The sequence below is a fragment of the Triticum aestivum genome, chromosome 5D, assembly GCF_018294505.1.
Source record: "Triticum aestivum cultivar Chinese Spring chromosome 5D, IWGSC CS RefSeq v2.1, whole genome shotgun sequence".
NCBI lineage: Eukaryota > Viridiplantae > Streptophyta > Magnoliopsida > Poales > Poaceae > Triticum > Triticum aestivum.
The window spans coordinates 117,222,092-117,239,640 of NC_057808.1; positions in this window are offsets into that span (position 1 = coordinate 117,222,092).

Consider the following 17,549-nt stretch of genomic DNA (forward strand, 5'->3'; position numbering starts at 1 on the left):
TCTGCCTCTACCTCTGCCTTGCCTGCCTCAGTGACTCGGCTCCATGTCCCTTTTATAGTGGCCAAGTGAAGCGCAAATGGCATGGCTTTGCATAGATTGAACATACATTAGCAGGAGAATCCCTTCCGGACTTCTATAATGGGAGAATCGCATGCACTGCAGCACGATGGAGATTAACAAATTGACGGCGTGAAGAAGTTGGCATAGGATTCCGGCCGGTAACCACTGCCATAAGAAAGAGAGATATGCGACATTTCCCGTTGAAGTTCAGAACTTTGCTGGCTGATATATTACAACTAGCACTATTTGATTTGCAAGCTAGGTTCCCCGCCTAGCTTGGCTACTCGTATCATTCCAAGGACTAGGCCACTATCACCACGTTGGAGGGGGTATGGTTCACGTTTCAGCCTTTTGTTTTCTTGTTTTGAGAAGAGGGATAACATACTCTCCAAAAAGAAGAGGGATAACACATCCTGGTTTCTACATCAATTGATGCACACACCACTTAATTATTTATGCAAAATGTTTACAACATCCAGATAATAAAGTTGACATAAACACCACACTTGGCAACAAGAGAGAAAATAACACAAAAGTAAATAGAAGATATAAGGCTTTTTTTTCGAGAATACGTCAATGGCGTACCTTATCTTTATGGAAGGGATCAAACGTATTTACAAGAAACTTAAGGACATGCGAACACTCCTCAAGCAATACAACACATCCACAACAAACTACCAAATACAAAAGACTACTTTCTCACAAAACGTTGCAACCCTACCACTCCTACCCATGCTGTCCTCCACTCTTGTATCTCCTGCAAAATTAGATGTGTGAGATCGCGCGCCGCTAGCACTTGGTTTGTCTGGTTGAACACCCTCACATTGCGCTGCTTCCACAGAGCACAGGCCACCAAGATTACCAATGTGTCACCCTCTTTTTTGTGCCTTGTGGAAGTGCTTTCGCCCGGACAACCACCATTGGAGATATGTATCTTGAATGTTTGGCCGAGGGACGTCCAAATCCAGGGCAGAAAAGCAGCCCTCCCACACCTCTCTGGCATACACACACTGGATTAAGATGTGTTCAACATTGTCCTCATTTTGCAAGCACGTGTAGCAAGGTGACGGTTGATCTTGCAGCCCATGTCGTGCTCTCCTGTCCGAGGTCCACAAGTGATGTTGAACAGCCAGCCATGCAAAAAATTGCACTTGAGTATTGCCCAGCTTTTCCAGATACAAGCGGCAAAAGGAGAAGTGACTCCCCCGGCGCAGAGCCGATGATATGTTGATCTAGCCGTGTACACTCCTGAAGGATCCGCAGGCCAAGAGAATATGTCAGGGCTACCTGCCTGCCGCTGAACCGTGTCAATGGCCTGATTCAGGTGCAAGAGTTGTATGTGTGCGGTGAAAGATAGATCTCCTCTCACATCCTGAGTCCATCTGCTAGAATCCATAGCTTGCTCAACCGTGCACCTATTTTTAACTCTGGTATCCACTGCTGCCACAATGGAAGGGGCAATGTCCACAGCCCTCCCCCACCTCAATGTGCACCATGCTATCGAACACCTGCCTGGCTTCCTCATCCTCTGTCATAGGAATACCACTCCACGGCCTAGTGTCGTCAGTCCGGCGTAGCCACTCCCATCGAACTCGTAGTGCAAGTGCCTGCAACTATAGGTTTTTAACCCCTAGTCCTCCCATGCTCAAAGGTCGGCAGGTGCTATTCAAAGCCACAAGACATTGACCACCATTGAATTTATCCTTCCCAGCCCAAAAGAAGGCACGCATGCTCCGATCAAGCTCCTCGAACACCCAGGCAGGGGCATCTGCCACCAGAAAGTGATGGATAGGTTTTGCCGCAAGAACTGAATTCACCAAAATCAACCTACCCGGTCGCTGGATCAACCCTCGCTGCCAAGTAGGCACCAGCTTACGCGCAGAGTCTAGAATTGGTTGCCATTCTGCTCGTGTCAGCTGTCTGATGGCGAGCTGAAGTCCAAGGTATTTGCATGGGAATTCTGTCATGTTGCAGTTCAGCATAGCCGCCACCCGATCCTTGTCAAGATCATCTCCTCTGATGATTATGGCCAAGGGCTTGGCATAGTTTACCCATAGCCCAGAGGCTTCTCCAAAAGCTCGTAGCACCTCTGTCACAAAGCCAGGATCTTGCACCGTGGGTCTACGAACAAAGCAACATCATCTGCATATATGGACAGTCTTTGCAGAGCTGTGATCCCCGTGAAGGAGCTGATCGCCCCAACTTCCTCTCCTTTGATGAAAATCTTTGTCAAAGCGTCCATTGCGATCACGAATGATAGCGGCGAGACTGGGTCACCTTGCCGTAGTCCTTGTGCATGATTAAAGCTCAAACTAGGTACTCCATTTACCACCACTTTCGTGAAGGCAGTACTTAGCAGAATCGCAATCCACCGGAGCCACTTTGGACCAAACCCTTTGGCTTGCAGAACCTCAAACAGGAAAGGCCAACTGATGGAGTCAAACGCTCGAGAGATGTCGAGTTTCAGAATCACACGTTTCTCCTTCCGCCCATGTATTTTCCTCGCAACTTGCCTGACTAAAAGAAAGTTGTCGTGGAGAGCTCGTCCCAAGATAAATGCAGATTGGTTGACTTCAACAATTTCCTTCATTCTTGTCCTCGCCCGGATTGCCAGGACCTTAGCAAATATTTTGGCTGCGCTATGGGTCAGACTTATAGGGCGAAAGTCACCCACTTCCTCCGCATCTGGCCGCTTGGGGATCAAAATGATATGAGCCTTATTCAGCTTCCCAAATCCTCTTCCTTCTCCTACGTACAGCTTGTACATAACAGCCATGAGATCATGCTTGATAATAGGCCACGCACGCTGGTAGAATGCACCAATAAAACCATCCGGCCCCGGCGCGCGATCAGCTGGCATTTCTTTGATGGCATTCCAAACTTCTTCCTCCGTGAACATCTCCTCAAGTTCCCCTAGATCATGGGATTCCATATTCAGGAAGCTCAGGTCAACCCCATCTTGGCGCGTTGTGGCATGTCCCATGAGTTGTTGATATGCTCCCGTGAAGATTTCCCCTTTCCTATCCTGCTCAGAGATAATCTCTCCTTGGAACTTCACGCGCGCAATGAAATTTTTGAAGCGTCTACCATTGGCAACTGCCTGGAAAAGCTTCGTATTGGCGTCCCCTTCCTTGATCCATCTTAGCCGTGACCGTTGCCGCTCAATAGTGCACTGCAGGGATGCCAGTCCCAATAGTACTAATTTGAGCGTTCTTCGTAACCAAAGCTCCTCCTGCGATAGATTCTACGCTCCTGCGCACAGTCCAGTCGGAGGATCACATAGTTTGCCACCGCCAGCTTGAGCATGATGTTGCCCGTCTTTCTCTCGCCCCAAGCTTGCAATGTCGTAGCCATGTTTCTCAATAACGCATCCAACCGTTTATACGGGTCGACAATCTCCTCGTCGCAAACCCACGCGTCCTTTACCGCTTGCTCAAAACCCTCGAGCTTGGTCCAGTATAGCTCGAATTTAAATCTCTTTTGCTGGCAGAAAGGGGCAGAGGTGGATTGATAACCCACAAGTATAGGGGATCAATTGTAGCCTCTTTCGATAAGTAAGAGTGTCGAACCCAACGAGGAGCTAAAGGTAGAACAAATATTCCCTCAAGTTCTATCGGCCACCGATACAACTCTACGCACGCTTTACGTGCGCTTTACCTAGAACAAGTATGAAACTAGAAGTACTTTGTAGGTGTTGTTGGATAGGTTTGCAGGATAATAAAGAGCGCGTAAATAAAAACTAGGGGCTGTTTAGCTAAAGAAGCAATAAAGTTAGTATAGCGAGTGTGGAAAAGTGGTGGTAGGAGTTGCGAAATTGTCCCTAAGCAATTGACTACTTTACTAGACCGATAGCAAGTTTTATGTGGGAGAGGCCACTGCTAGCATGTCATCCCTGACTTGGAATTCTATGCACTTATGGTTGGAACTATTAGCAAGCATCCGCAACTACTAACGTTCATTAAGGTAAAACCCAACCATAGCATTAAGATACATTGGTCCCCCTTCAATCTTGTATGCATCAATTTCTATGCTAGGTTGAAGCTTCTGTCAGTCTTGCCCTCCAATACATAGTCCTATCAACATACAACTAACCCTATGGTGTGATCCATGCGCGCGCTCATATGATGGGCACCAAAGGACAACAACATAACCACAAGCAAATTAAACCAATCATAGCAATTCACCAATTACCGGTAGGACAACGAAAATCTACTCAGACATCATAGGATGGCAACACATCATTGGATAATAATATGAAGCATAAAGCACCATGTTCAAGTAGAGGGTACAGCGGGTTGCGGGAGAGTGAACCGTTGTAGATAGATGGGGGAAGGTGATGAAGATGTTGGTGAAGATGACGAAGATGTTGGTGTAGATTGCGGTGACGATGATGGCCCCGGCGGTGTTCCGGCGCCACCAGAAGAGAGGGGAGAGGGCCCCCCTTCTTCTTCTTCTTCCTTGTCCTTCTCCCTAGATGGGAGAAGGGTTTCCCCTCTGGTCCATGGCCTCCATGCGGCGGAGGGACGAGAGTCCCTCCAAGATTGGATCTGTCTCTCTGTTTCTGCGCTCCTGATTCTGCCCTTTCACCGTTTCTTATATTCCCGGAGATCCGTAACTCCGATTGGGCTGAAATTTGGACACGATTTTATCCGGATATTGGCTTTCTTGCGGCGAAAGAAGGGCACCAACCGCCTTGCAGGGTGGCCACGAGGTTCAGGGGCGCGCCCCCCTGCCTCGTGGCCCCCTCGGGCATCATCTCGCGTTGATTCTTCTTCCCAAAAATCACATATATTCCAAAAACATCTCCGTCAGTTTTTATCCCATTTGGACTCCGTTTGATATGGATTTTCTGCGAAACAAAAAGCATGCAACAAACAGGAACTGGCACTGGGCACTGGATCAATATGTTAGTTCCAAAAATAGTATAAAAAGTTGCCAAAAGTATATGAAAGTTGTATAATATTGGCATGGAACAATCAAAAATTATAGATACGACGGAGACGTATCATGGGTACATGTAATGGTGCATGATCCGACACATTTGTCGACAAGGCTTGGAGCAGGTTGTCCGTAAACATGAGCTCCCAATCCACAGCCACTAGTACTCTATCAATCTTGGTCATCACAGGTGCATCCCTCTCATTGGTCCAAGTAAACCTCCTTCCATGCATGTAAAGCTCTTTGAGCTCATTGTCTTCTATGAACTCCCTGAATTTTCTCATGATGTGGTGGTTCAGGTTACTGTTATTTTTATCCGCGGCATTAGTGATCCTGTTGAAGTCGCCGAGCACCATCCATGGCCATGGACAAGTGGCCCTCCGTTGTTGCAAGTCCACGAGGAATTGCGGTTTAAGATCATCCCCTTGCGGTCCATAGACCACCGTTACCCACCAAGACGATCCATCCTTATTGTGCACTAGACCTATCATGAAGTTTGTGTCACGGCTTATGTTATCCACCTGCATCACCGTAGTGTCCCAAGCCAAAATGATCCCACCGCGAGTATCACAAGCCGGTAAATAGTCAAAGCCATCTGAAGATGGTCCGATACATTGCATCACAAGGAAACGATCAACTACATCAAGTTTTGTTTCTTGTAAGCACACAAGATTCACCCTCGCCGAGGTAATGAATTCCCTAACCGCTTTCTTCTTTGCAGGGTTGTTCAATCCCCGCATGTTCCAGTATGGTACCTTAGGATTTAAATCCATAGATATCCTATGCTCACACCTCTCCTCCATGAGTGCCATTAGGCTGCACCCACCACTGCGCTCGGCTCCGTCGACATCGCACTCCACGTTGGCATCTCTTTGCCAAACAGAGCGGCTATCACCCGCACATGTTGCTCTCGCAACGGAGAGTCGAACAGCTCCTTTAGATCCGCTATGACTCCCTCATCCACTTCCATATCTGCGCCAATCCAAGCACCCTCATAAGCACGTTCTCGGCATGTGTGGCTTTGGAGGATGTCGTGGCCGCTTTCCTGGATCCATGTGTGGTACGACGCGGCATGAACGGCTCTGCCTCCGGACGCAAGGACGATGCTTGTACCTCTTTCAACAAAGGCGGGGCAATCTTCTTAACGAGCTGCGAGCAAAACCACTTGAGCTTCCTGTATGCTTCTGCTTCGTGGCCACTCGTGCCTATGTTGCATGTAGCTTGGATGAGCTGGATGTTGCTTTGCACGTCCAGAATCGCCGCATCAGCCTCCAAATGCTCAGCGTTTGACACTTGTCCCCTACCAACTGTCTCCTCTAGCCCAGCCGATCGCATCTCCACCATGATTGGCTCCAACAAGTTTTGACAAGCAACCGGATCTTCTGTACCACCAACCCGAATAGCCGTAGCGTGAACCGAATCTCCTCCAAACACGTTGCAAGTCCCATCGCTCGATTTGTCCTGACCCTCCTTGGCCTTGCGCCCAGTGGGGCAGAGAGGCCACATGCCGCTCCCAGCATCCGAGGACACGCTGCCGGACCCACCATGCTCCCCAATTCCACTTCAGGCACTTCCCCCAATGGTGGGTGTGGTTGCCAATTCCCCTCCTGTCGGAGGCGTGGGGAACGAGGCCGCCTCTGCACCCGGCCCCACTTCAGTAGGTTCTGCATTGGTGCGAGAATCAGCCTCAGCACCTGGTGCCACCGCTGCTGCTTCTTCATTGGAGCAAACCGCAACCACCACATCCACTGGACCGCCTGGCTTGTCACCCTGCTCAGCGCCCAGCTGTGTCACGTCTGCCCGTGGGCCTGTCCCCATTCCCTGATTGGGATCCGCAACCTCCGTATTGGCCACTCGTGGCGACGCGGTCTCCCAGTTCAAAATTTGAACCGCCCCAACAGTTGTCTCCCTGATCCTGCCATGCTGATGGCCTATCTGGTCAAAAGCTGACTTGCGCAGCATCAGCCTCTCCTGAACCCTGGCCCCACCAACAGGCAAACTTTTTCCTCTCTCCACGGCCATTGGTGGAATTCTCCATGCCCGCAGAGACGGATTGGAGTCCTCACCGGCGGCGAACCTCCGGCCCCCCGCCGCACCTTCAGCTCCGGCGCTAGCCCAAGTACCACCACGGCGATCGCGCACGCCGAACTGCCATCCCAGCTGAAAGAACATGCGGTGCTCATGTACACACATTTATAGGATTGTGAGGTGCACAAAGCACTTCATGTACATGTTTGTATCTTAGTTTGCTCTTGTGAGAGATTAATGGAATATCCCATTATGGGGGAGTGATGTGCTTTGTGCACCTCACAATCCTATAAATGTGTGTACATGAGTAATACCATCTAGTATTGATATTTCAAGATTATCTAGTCGCTATGTGGTATGTCTTCTCATGAGAAATTCAAATTCTAAATAGTCCATTAATTATCTCTTGTTGGATCCTCTTATTTGCCTCTTGTTTATCCTTAATTGGTATCACATTATGGGGGAGTAATATGCTATGTGTATATTACTAGCCTAGAAAATGTGACATTTGAGATATTGTCACCTAGAGTTGATATTGTAAATTATCTTATTCCTAGGTGGCATGTTAGCTCTACAAGTTGCAATTTGCTTGTGTTTGGTGTGAAGATGATGTTGGATATCATTGCCATCTACCAACGGGAATTATTTCCAAATACTTCTTGTCTTTTGACAATTGGTACTCACTTATGTGTGGTAGAAATTATTGATCATCTTCACGTTGGCGTTTGCTTTTTATTTGCCTTATCTCTTGCCAAGTTTGTGTCAACTCCCATTGCCTTCCGTGCCACTTAAGGATCTTGCTGTTTTCTTGATCTTGTCTAGTGTTTTCCTTGATATAGTGAACGTGGTGATCCTACCTTGTGCATTTTTTATTCAAATGCAAATTCTCTATAATGCACAACTCGTGGGGGAGCTATCCTATTTTCTATAAAACACTAAACTTGTGATCCATTTTAAGTGTGTGTTGGTGGACGGCAAGCCGTTTCTTTTTGGTACTTGTGCCATCATGAAACTTTGTAGAGAGCTTGGTTTGTTTGGAACCATCCTCTCTTTTGGGAGTTTGATATCATTTTGTGGGTTCCAATGGATATCTCATTCCTTGATGTATCTTCTATTGATATCTTCCAAGTGATGATTTCTCCATTTGGTATTCTTTTCACTTGGTATTTCCTTGTATTTTGGTATGGGTTCTTGAAAGTCTTGAGCATGCATATTAACTTCATGTAGTTTCCTTGGCATGCTTTCTCTCTTTTACCCAATATATAGGGAAAACTCCACCAAGTCTCAAATTGGATGAGATGTGCATGAATTTCATTTCCATATCTATATGCACATAATTATGTGGAGTTTGTCCTATGTATTGTTGGTGTTTCTAACTCTTTGGTCCCAATGAGTTTGGGTACCATTTTGTTTGAGTCAAGCTAGGATGATCAATGAACTACTTTGTACCTTCAATTGGTATCTACTACATCCTTCCAATGTTAACTCGGTAACAAGTATCTTCATATACTTCATGCACACATTTCTTGTATCAACCTTGTGTAGGTTGCATCATGGCATGTTATTCATTCTCTCTTGTGATACTTGTTTCCTTTCTCAAAGCATCCCAACAATGATCTCTTGTTGCTAGTTGTGATGTCTTTGATGATTGTGTGGTAGGAATTCATTTATGTACAATAAGACCATATCTAGCCATGTGCTATGCTTCCAAGCAAATATCTTATTGGTATATCTATGACTTCCTTTTGGATATCTTGTTCCTTCGTGTTGTAACTATTTCGGGTGTACATCCTTCTTTGTAGATATATATCATCATGATCTCGTCTACCTAGAACCTTATACACTTGAGGGAAATTACATCTCTAGATGATATCCTTTCTTTCACGTCCATCTTGTCTTTCTTGTTATTTCTTTGGTGGCTCCGTGAAAGCTTTTGCCTTGAGTGCATGTCTTATCTCGTTGCATCTTGATGCACTCCTGTGTGGTGAAGATTATTTTCCTCATGCTTATCTCTACGAGGCTTTTGCCATCTTAATTGGTATCCCTCGTCTTGATGAGGCTTTCATCTTCTATCTTCACCATGGGTTGTCACAAGTGTTGGTTATTCATTTTGCATTTTTAGTATGCTTGTGAACCCTTTTGCTAGTTTGGTGTGTGTGGGGAGGACATGTCATGCACCTTGTATCTCCACTATCCAAGACTATGTTGATGCTTAATGCTCATTCGTACATTAGTCTTCTCAAGTGCTTTGCCATGACTCACACACATCATTTTGGTTGAGCCTACTCTTAAGTTGCCTCTTTTATATGTTGCTCAACCATTTGTTTGTTGCAAGTGCTAGGCTTTGTTTCCTACATGCTCACTTGCACTTGTTGTGAGTTTCTATTGATTTTCGGGGAGTGATGATCCGATTTTGTGCACTTGGTATCCTAATGCAAATATTGTAAGGAGTGCACAAATCATGGAGAGCTTCACTAGTGTCTTTAGAACACTATGTTGCTATCTTGCACTTGTCGTGAGGTTCTATTGATCTTGGGGGAGTGACGATCCTATTTTGTGCTCGTTGTATCCAATTACAAAACTAAATTGTGCACAAATCATGGGGAGCTTCTCTAGTTTCTCTAGAACACTCCTTTGCTCATATCATAATTTATTTCATTCATGTGGCATGTAGGATCATTGGTCTAGTTGGCTCAATTGATATCCGTTGATTGCTTGCTTCAATTGGTATCTTTTGATTGCTTGATTGCTTGTTTCTCTCTTTGTTATGTCTTTGTGGCATATCAATCTTGTGCAATCTTTGGGCCTCAATATAGTTTGTCTTCCTCCATGTATTTACCGTTGGACATGTGTATTGCATTCCACTCTCTTGTTGAGAAATACACAATTTATGGAGGAACACTTTTTATATTGGCCTTCTAAGCTTTTCGCCCATTTTGGCAATCGATGCCAATGGGGGAGAAGTTTCAGAGAGTTTTGTGGAGAAGTCTTCAGAGTTTTCTCCTTGCTTTTGCTTTGTTTTGTTCCTAAGCATTTGCATCTCATACGCATGCATTATTGGTTGTTGCATTACATGGTGATGCATAATTCCTTATATAAACTCTCTTGAAAGTGATTGTCATCAATTACCAAAATGGAGGAGATTGAAAGAACATGCGGTGCCCCCATGTTTGGTTTTGGTAATTGATGACAATCTCTATGGACTAATGGTTGCCTTGAGTTATATTTGAAGGATTTGTCCATAGGCATTTCTTGAAGTTCATGTGTTGGTTTCAAGGAGTTTATGTGGTGACCAAGGTGTTATTAAGGAATTATCCAAAGATTGGTCATGTGAGAGTTGAGCTTATTGCAAGCATGTCTTGGAGAAGAAGATTGTGTGATCATTCATGTACATCTTCAAGACATCATCCAAATGAAGAGAGTTGAAAAGATTCATGGTTGATCAAGAATAAGTCAACAGTGAATCAACTTGATCAACTCACAAAGCGTAGAAGATGTACCGAGAGGGATCAAGCGACCCCATTGTGTGGTGAGCATTGTCAATTACGCTTTGTGTATTAACCCATGATCTTCGTGAGAGTTCTTTGTGGGGTTAGGTTGCGGTGTGCAAGTTCAAGTGAAGCATCATGAAGAGATCAAATGCTTGAAGCTTGCCGTCCATTGTGGTGACAATGGACTTGTGAAGATGTTGCGGTGTGCAAGTTCAAGTGAAGCATCATGAAGAGATCAAATGCTTGAAGCTTGCCATCCATTGTGGTGACAATGGACTTGTGAAGATGTGCGGAAGAGTGGCTCACCCATAGTGGAGCATGGGGGAGCAATCAACTAGTCTTCATCGAGCCAACGCAACCAAGAAAGGTGGTCCAACTTGAGGGAGTCAAGATCGTCATCATCTAGCTCAAGTGGACCATGTGCAAGGCAAAGGTTTGCTCTTGATAGGTTTTCTATTTTACCGGTCTCATGATGGTAGGTGGGAGACCGGGTTATAGGATCGATTGCCGTACTATCAAGGGGGGCTCTCGATGAGTAGCTTGATCGTATCGTTCATAGAGAGCTCAAACCATTGCATCCTTGCATCATCTTTATTGGTTCTTGTTTGTTTCTTCTCTTTGTGAGTTTTGGAGCTTATGGTCATCTTGATGACAAGCTCGAGTTCATCGAAAACGGAGTTCACTCGCATCTTCTATGATGTTTTCGATGTTGGAGGTTATGCCGGTTCTTCTCGGTTGGAGGTTTCACTCCTCTATTTGTTGGCATACCTCCCCTGCCTCTTCTTACTATAACCAGTCGCTGGTTTGATGCTACTCGTCTTCCTCTATCCAACAAGCTTGAGTTTGCTCAATTCGGAGCTCATATGCAGAAGTTATGGCAGTTTTGGTTTCCTAGCGGTAGTACCGCGGGCCGGAGCGGTAGTACCGCTTGGGTGCTACAAGCGGTAGTACCGCTCTAGAGCGGTAGAACCGCTCCAGAGCGGTAGTACCGCTGGTGGCCCCCAGCCGTAGTACCGCTACGGTCTCGTGCTAGTACCGCCTCGATTCGAGGGGTCTTTTTCGTGTCGGGTTTTACGGTACTAGCCGCGGCAGTGGGGGCCGTAGTACCGCTCGTATGCGGTAGTACCGCCCTGCCACCGCGGTAGTACCGCCCTGGGCCCAGCGGCAGTACCGCGAGAGGGAGCGGCAGTACCGCGAGGGCGAGCGGTAGTACCGCTCGTGTGCGGACTGAGCACATAACGGTTGGATTTTTTCCCTCCTATAAAAGGGGGCCTTCTTCCCCAATGAACCTTATCTCTTGAGCTCGTGTTCTTCCTCCATTGTTGACCTTCTTCGAGCTTGCTAACTCTCAATCCCTCCATGGATTCTTGCTAGTTTTTGAGGGAAAAGAGAGAGGAGATCTAGATCCACATTTCCACCAATCACTTTCTCCTCTATGTGAGGGGAACCCATTGGATCTAGATCTTGGAGTTCTTGGTGTTCTCCTTCTTGTTCTTCCTCTCATTTTCCTCCCTAGCATTAGTTGCTTCGGTGGGATTTGAGAGAGAAGGACTTGGGCCCTCCGTGTGCCCTTGCCATTGCATTTGGTGCATCGGTTTGAGTTCTCCACGGTGATACGTGGAAGTTACAAGTTGAGAAGCTTATTACTCTTGGGTGCTTGGTGCCCTTGAGCTTGTTCCTCTTGGGTGCTTGGGCGCCCTAGACGGTTGGTGGTGTTCGGAGCTCAATCATTGTGGTGTAAAGCTCCGTGCAAGCGTCGGGGTCTCCAATTAGGTTGTGGAGATCGCCCCGAGCAATTTGACGGGTACCGGTGACCGCCCCCAAGGGTTGCCAAAGTGTACGGGTTCGGTGACCGCCCCCAAGGGTTGCCATTTGTACGGGTTCGGTGACCTCCCTCAAGGGTCCCTTAGTGGAATCACGGCATCTTGCATTGTGCGAGGGCGTGAGGAGATTACGGTGGCCCTAGTGGCTTCTTGGGGAGCATTGTGCCTCCACACCGCTCCAAACGGAGATTAGCATCCGCAAGGGTGTGAACTTTGGGATACATCGTCGTCTCCGCGTGCCTCGGTTATCTCTTAACCGAACCCTTACTTACGCACTTTACTTTGTGATAGCCATATTGTTTCTTGTTATATATCTTGCTATCACCTAGTTGTTTATCTTGCTTAGCATAAGTTGTTGGTGCACATAGGTGAGCCTAGTTGTTGTAGGTTTTGTGCTTGACAAATTAACCGCTAGGTTTATTCCGCATTTGTTCAAGCCTAAACCGTAATTATTTTAAAGCGCCTATTCACCCCCCTCTAGGCGACATCCATGATCTTTCACCAGCCTTCTGGTTGACGCACCTCCAGCCCACCAAAGTCTCTGTCTTCCTCGGCAGCTCGCTCTGCCCACTGCCTGATGAACCGCCCGTGAACCATGGCTCCTCCGCCTCCGTGTAGTCCATCACCGAGTCCAGATGGATCAACGTCTTGTACTGAAGCAATTGTGGCTCGAACAGTGGCGCTTCCCCGGACGGCTCCGGCACCGCCAACCATCTGCGCGTGGGAATGGTCTCCGGGTCCGCAGTCCACGCCGACAACCGAAACGAGGACAAGTCTGCCTTGAGCTCGTCTCCGGCGCCACGCCATCAACCAAGCAAGCCGAGCCAAGCAGCTCCTCGGCAACCTCCCGCTCCCAGGCATGCGGGGGTATGCCCTCGATATCCAGCTGTACCTTGTACCTCATGACAGCATGCACTGCCTGTGACTGCCGAGTCCACTGCCTGAAGAACAAACGGACACCCCTAAACTCCAGCTCTGGTTGCCTTCCGACACAGTTCCGGTGCTCCTGTCGCGCGAAGACCACCATGAAATCTTCCGGTATGTGCTTGTGCACAGAAACCCACTCCGACGAGATGCCAAGCCTAGCCTCCAGAGCTTGCAGCACGAACTCCGGCGAGATGCCTCTGCACGCACCGCCAACGTACGGAACCATTGCGAACTGCAGGCGCCTCTCCAGATCATCCATCGTGCCCGTGCGCCTGACCACACACAACTCCGAAGCCTCCATCTCCAAATCTGGCTGCACGTTGAGCCGCGGGGCTGTCAGCAAAGGCCACACCAGCGGCGCCACCCTGTCCGCCGGAGGAGGTGGCGGAGGGGGAGGCGTAGTAGTCCGAGCCATCTGCCCACGTAGCGCATCCGCCCCAAAACCCGGGCCAGAAGTTGACCGCCTTGCCACCTTGGCCGCCGCCTCCCGTCGGAGCTCCTCCACCGGCGATGGACTGCGAGGGCGCTTGCAGTCCCTGGAGCCATGCCCGGGGAGGCCACACTAGTAGCACACGATGTCGTTCGTGCAATCCTTCAAGAAGTGTCCTTTCGCCAAGCAGCGGAAGCACTTGTCCCGCATGTCCGGCGAGATCTCCCTTAGACCTGCCTGGCGAGGCGCGCCCGTCGCCGCCGCCGCAAGGTCCCGTCCCATCTTGCGCTTCCAAAGGGTCTTCTTCGTGGCCGGCGCCGGATGCCAATCTTCCAGCCGCCGACATGAGTTCGCCTCCACACCATGGCGGGTGGGGCCTCATCCAGATCCCGAGCGGCAGACCGCTCCGAGTCCGACGAGATACCCAGCCAAGAGACCACCGGTCGTTCCCGCGTCGTGGGGTACGACGAACCCACCGAGGTCGGACTGCTCGCCATGAGGAAAGTGGCGGAGGGGACGAGGGAAGAGATCTCCGTCACCGGGCCGCCATCACAAGCAGGGAAGAGCAGGGGAAAGCCGAAGAGAGGCAGGTGGCCGTCGGGGCCGGAGTGGCCGTCGGTGGGTGGGTGGCCGTCGGGGCCGGAGTGGCCGTCGGTGGGAAGGTGGACGCTGGCGTCGGGGTGACGCGCGGCGGGGGCGCTCACTCTCGCTCCAAAGAGTACCTGTTTGTAGCTGTTAAGATATAAGGCTTCACGTATCACAAACCCTCTTACTAGGCGGCAACCCATATCGCCTGAATAAAGCCCCGACGTCGGTATCTCATCGGTTATACTCAGAGACCATAAACGGCTAGCTCTCCTCCTACCAAATAAATGACCACACGTGGGTTCAATTGATAGCCTTGAAAAGGATGCAAATTGTTTGGAGCTTTTGATATGTTAAACACACACAAAAGATACATTAAACACACAATCGTTGCAACAATTTTATAAAGCTAAATTGCAAACCCCAACCCCAATTTGAGCCTTACTATTAGGAAGAATACCCTCGAACTAGTGGCTAAACATATTCAAACTACTCCTAGGTGGTGGTAGATTGAAAGCAAGAGGAACTGTACGCCACAATAGTTTAGAGAGAGGGCATTGCTCCTATGAAGGATTGGTGCGGAGTGCGGAGCACCCTACGGTCATCCCCATGGACACTACACCAACTTCCCAGGCACTAGGTGGACCGATGACGAGAGCTCGTGCACGTGCCATTGAACATGGGGGAAACTTGACCCAAAGTGATTCTCCTTTACCTATGTGTGAGACATGGTTACTACCTAAAGCGGAGACGCTATGTGTAATCAGGTACCAAGATGATGATCAAGGAGAAGCTAGGAGGGATGGACAAGATGGCATAGAAGCGGAGCAAGAGGATCAAGAAGGGAAGCTACAAGAAAACTACTGCCATCGGACATCCTGTAGACTCACCGCACATCTGATGCAATGCGTGGAGGAGCCCCTAGACAAGCTGCCGAAGCCCAAGTATATGGACATCCGGCGCACACCGGGCATCCAGTAGCTCCTGAAAGACCGGGCATCCGGTCGGCACCGGAAATCTAATGACCCCTATCCAAAACTCAAAATGGTGAATATTACCAAAAGTCCAACGCTCACCAGACATCCGGTCCCTCCCGAGCCACCAGACATCCGACGACCACCGGACATCCGGTCCCCCGCGATCCACCAGATATCCGGTAACCACCAGACACCCATCATTGCGTGTGTGAAATCACTCGGGTTTTGACCCATGTATCCCCCTCTCTCTCTCTCTCTCCATAGACTATAAACACCCCTTCATTTGGACGGATTGGAGCTGGCAAAGCATATGAGATGAACTAGAGAGAGCTTTGCTCCTTTACCTACATCATTGTAGCCAAGACCTCCATTGGAGAAGATTGCCTTGTCAATTCAAGACCTCCTCCCTTAGGATTGGAGAAGACTACCCCTCCCCCCCTCAAGGCCTTAAATTCTCCATGGATTTGGGAAGAACTACCTCTTTGACTTATTCCTTTTGTTGATTGTGGATCTATGTGTTTATACGGGATTTTGTGGAGGTAGTGGATGTGTGATTTGGTTCTTATTTGAGTGTTTCTCTTCTTCTTGTTGTTGTGTTCATAGTTCTCCACCTCCAAGTGTTATTAGGAACTCTAGGGTCTCTACCCTATATCATCTTAGTCTCACACTTTGGAACCCTCCCCGTCCACCTTTCTAGCCTAATTTTGTTTTGTTCCTTCCAAATTCGCAAATTGCCACCAAAAATACGCATACCCAATTTCTTGCAATTTGTTGATTTTGATGAGATTTCGTTCATTTGGATCCATGGATTTCTTGTATTGAGAGTGGATCTATGAGTGCCAACTTGTGGTATGGTGCCATTTTTGAAAAAAAATAAAACAAAAAAACCATATCTAGAAGTTTCAAATAAATCCGTGGAAACTTGTATGTGTTAACTATGGATCCATGAAATTTTGGTTTGGCAAAATGTAATGTGTATTTGTACAAAAGAATAAAGTTCCAGCCCAAAAACAAAAAAGGCCCATTTAAAAATACATATTTGTCTTTTCTCTGTAAGCCAAGTATGGAAGTAAAATGTTGTGAAATTTAAGACATATGTAGTATACATGTGTGTGTGTTTCTACAAAAAAAATCAAATATTTTGCGTCGTAGAAAATGGTTTTTTGAAAAAAGGGCACCATGGTGCCACTTCTTACTTTTTTCCCACGGAATCCTTCCCATCCGCCCAAAGTCCAATGCTAAGCGTCAGCGCGCCGGCCCAACGTTTCGACTGATCGCACGCTAGCCGTCGGATTGCTTGTCCCGAGCCGTTGCATCCTTATCCACCCATGTCGTCTTCTTCCTTCCCCCGCTTCACGACTATTCATCGTTCTCCTCCACGCGCAGGTCGCCGCATGGTAGTCGCCCCTCTCCCATGCACCCCGCAACACCCCGTTCCCGCCCTCTCCTCCTTGCCTCGTCCCCGCGACGCTCGCCGTCATCAATCACAAACAAAAAGGTGTTGACTGTAGCAGCTTTTTCGTTCGCGTTCTGTTGCATCCATGGTGGAAGGGAACTACATCGCACGTCCCCATCGAAGGCTTCTTGCAGCATCGCGGCTTGCCGCGCCGCTCAAAAAGCCATCGCCGCCGCCATCGGTATCCTCGTGAACGGTTGTAGCAATCGTCAACACTTGTAGTAGCAAAAACAAACACCAATTGCAGCAAAAAGGCAGTCGCCGACGTCAGTGTCCTCGTAAACGGTTGTAGCAATCAACAACACCGGTAATAGCAACAAATGACACCGGTTCCAGCAAAAGGCCGTCGCCACCGTCGTGGGTCTTGGGTCATCATCAATGGTTGTAGCAATCGTCAAAGCTGGTAGTAGCAAAAAAACGTCGCCGGTAGTAGCAAAATCCAACTACAGTTGAATATTTATTATCCACGATTGAAGTTTTTCTGTCATTGGTTGCAATTCTTTTCCACTTGCATGGTGCCGTAGTTGAAGCTTTCTTTATCTGCGATTGAAGTTTTTCTGTCAAATAGTTGCAGCTTTTCCTTGTTGGGCAGTGTCGATTCAAGCTTTCTCTATTTATTGTTGAATCATTTTTCAACAACTGTTGAAGTTGTTTTAGATCACGATTGCAACACTTGTATCTGCGTGGGTGTGGCCATGATAACAGGCACCCATGACATCTCCTTGCTGATTCTAGCATTTTCTCACCGCGTTTGCAGCCATGTGGTCACCTCGGTCACCATCATCAGGCGCACCCCGGCCGCCATGGTTGCAACATGTAGTCACCGCATGGGGA